At 34.0% G+C, this 3450-nt stretch overlaps 1 pseudogene; it reads left to right on the forward strand.

Moving 5' to 3' along the window:
- Positions 1 to 850: 850 nt before the first annotated feature.
- LOC115284845 lies at positions 851 to 975 on the forward strand (annotated as a pseudogene).
- The last annotated feature ends 2475 nt before the right edge of the window (positions 976 to 3450 follow it).

Below are 3450 nucleotides of genomic sequence, written 5' to 3' on the forward strand. Positions count from 1 at the left end.
CCTTATGTTTGTGTCTATGATGTTTAAGATAGTGTGTAATATATAATGGAAGCTCCATAAGTGATTTGAGTGCATAAGTGAAAGCTAGTATGTAGAATTTCTTAACAAAAGTTCAAAACATGAAATAAGGGAAAATGGTATTATTGGTCTCCAACCAAATGAATTGCTTGAGAGAAATACAATTTCTGGTACTCAGATCAAAAGGAAGTTTCTCTCTTTAGTCCTCCTAGAAAACACACTAACAGTACAATTAGGCTTAGATTCTGTGTAATGAGAAGTAAATAAATTGGTTAGTATAAATTTTAAGCAATTTATTTCAATTTATTATTTATTTATTTTTAAACATTTAATTATTTTTGAGAGAAGGAGAGAGACAAAGTGTGAGGGAGGGAGGGTCAGAGAGAGACAGAGACACAGAATCCAAAGCAGGCTCCAGGCTCTGAGCTGTCAGCTGTCAATTAAGTGATACAGTCTTTAGTTCTGAAAAATGAAAATGAAAATGGCCACTGGGTTCTTTTTATATTTTTAAAACTTTATTTGAAGATAGCAATCATAGGTCAATTCCTTTTTCTTTTGTGGGTTAAGAATAGATGATTCGTTTATTTGAATTCCCATTAAATTTCTAGTGTTTAATTACATCTTTCTTTCAAGCACTGGGACGTTTTATCCATTGTGACATCAGAGTGGTTTCACGATCTATTTCTATGCTCTCTGGGCTTTAGAGAGGAACTCTCTCAACTCATGGTGGTTCCCTTCTGAGATTTCTGCTTTTGTAATAAAAGACAGTGAATTGCAATTCTACTTCTGGTATTTAAAAAAAGTTAAATCACTATCACAACAAGATACTTTGATCGCTTCTTGGCCTTTTGGCTAAGATCAAGTGTAGCATCTGTTCTTATCAGTTTAACAACAAGATACTTTGATTCCCATGTTCATTGCAGCATTATTTACAATGGCAAGACACAGAAACCACCTAAGTGTCCATTGGTCCTTTGATGGGTGAATGGATAAAGGAAGTGTGATACATATACATGCACATGCACACATACACACAGGAATAATATTGAATCATAAAAAGGGAAATCCAGCTATTTGTGAAGACATAGGTTGAACTTGATGGCATTACGATATGTGAAATAAGTCAGGCAGAGAAAGATAAGTACTGTATAGTCTCTCATATGTGAAATCAAAAATAAAAAATAAAAAGACTCATAGATACAAAGAACAGGTTATCATTATCAAAGGTGAGGGTTGTTGGGGTTAATGAAATGAGTAAAGGAAGTTAAAAGATACAGACTTACATTTATTTTTATTTTTTTAAATGTTTTATATTTTTGAGAGAAACAGAGACTGAATGTGAGTGGGGGAGGATCAGAGAGAGAGGGAGACACAGAATCTGAAGTAGACTCTAGGCTCTGAGCCCAATGTGGGGCTCAAATTCATGAACCATAAGATCATGACCTGAGCCGAAGTTGGACACTCAACCAACTGAGCCACCCAGGCACCCCCAGACTTATATTTATAAGATAAATAATTCACAGGATATATTACATATTGTGGTGGCCATAGTTAACAGTACTGTATTGCATATTTTAAAGTTGTAAGAGAGTAGATCTCAAGTCTTCATCACAAGAAAATATTATAACTATTGATGGTGATTCATAATTAAACTACTGTGGCAATAATTTCATAATTATACATATATCAAACCATTATGCTGTGTACCTAAAATTAATACAATGTTCTATGTCAATAATATGTCAATTAAAAAATAGTTAAAATATTAACTATTTGGAATCATTAAAAAGATATGAATTTTAAGCCCAAATTGTCTGCCAAATTGCTGTATAAATTTGGACAAGGTACATCATGCTTATAGGTCTATTAGAGAAGATGTTCAAATTAGATGTTATGTGATTATGTGACTTTATGATTTGTACAAGGAACCTCAATTCTTTCTACAAACCTTCTAGCTGCCCAGGTGCTGAAATGGATGCCTTGAGCATGTGTACTTCTCTCATTTCTTAAGACCAGTGAGTACTGCTATCTGATATTACTGGGGTTTGAATTCCCTTTTTAGGACTAGGCAACTTAGGGTCTCAAGATAAAATAAAAGAGGATGTACACCTTTCAGCCATCAAACTTCTTACTGCCCAGTAAATCTATATGGATTTGTAGACATGAGATAAGAGGAATATGATGGATTTAATACTTTTCTGCTATTTAGTCTCATTCTGCCATGAAGTTTCTCTAAGTGCAAAAATTCTAATTAATTGAATATATTGCATTTGTAGCAATAGGTTCAGTGACCTAAAGCATATTACTTTTCAAAAGCTATCAAGTGTGGTATACTTGATGCTGAATTTATTTTCAACCTGACCTTCTGAAACAAACTTTCTACATCACATTTCTGTTATCAACTCTGGCTTTATTTATTTTGAGAAATTTCCTTCTTCTGAAATTAGCACAACAAACTTGGAAGGTTTTAGAATTTAAAGACATGAAGATTTCTGGATGAAGGAAAAATTGTTTCCCATTAGGTGTTTCATGTTTATCAAAAGTAGATCATGGTGACTAAATTTATTTCCTTATTCCAAACATTGGTTTGATGAAGATACTGAATTATTAGGGATAATAGAATCTACTGAATAGTATAGAAAAGCTAATTTAGCAATGAAGGGATTGATAGTTGTTTAACCTAGTAAGTTCCTCAGGTGGTAAGGCTCCCTAAATCTTGATGTGTATGTACATAATCTATCCCAGTAATATTAACCTTAGATTTATTGATATGGCAAAATAAAATCAAAGAATATATTCATTATCTTAGAGTGAATTGCCTTATATAGGTGCTCCAGGGAGAAAGAGAAGAAAGAGGAAGAGTGCCTTTATCAGAAAATCAAAAGCCTTCCCAGAGGTTTTCACATTACTGCCCAAAGGAAACAATCTCTGAGTGTAAGATGGGAGCGTGGGTGAGGAGGGAGGCATCAGGAGACACAGGCACCATTCTCATGCATCAGGACTTACTCTGGACCTGTAGACATTGATTCAGGACTTTTGGGATTCTACTTGTATTAACATTAGGCTGGTTTTATAAAATGAATCAGAGCCATTTATATGTCCATAAATGGTCTAGGATAATCCCTATACCATCTGATTAACCTATTCTTTAAACTTCAACTCATCTTTCAAGCCCAGTGTTCCTGATACCATTATTAAGCTACTACAAGGGAATGTTTGATATAGTGACTAAAAGCAGGGAGGAAATTTATGAGATATCTAACCCTGGTAGTCCAGTAAACCCTGGTTCTGGCTGTGTTTGAAGTCAGAAAGCACAACCATATTTAGAAAATTCACATAGAGATTGAAATGGTAGTTGGAGATGATATAATTTATGTTTGGGCTGGTTGTAGAATGTATGAGAGAGAAAATAGTCAAGAATTACTTCAAGAG

The sequence above is a fragment of the Suricata suricatta genome, unplaced genomic scaffold, assembly GCF_006229205.1.
Source record: "Suricata suricatta isolate VVHF042 unplaced genomic scaffold, meerkat_22Aug2017_6uvM2_HiC HiC_scaffold_23, whole genome shotgun sequence".
NCBI classification, from domain to species: Eukaryota; Metazoa; Chordata; class Mammalia; order Carnivora; family Herpestidae; genus Suricata; species Suricata suricatta.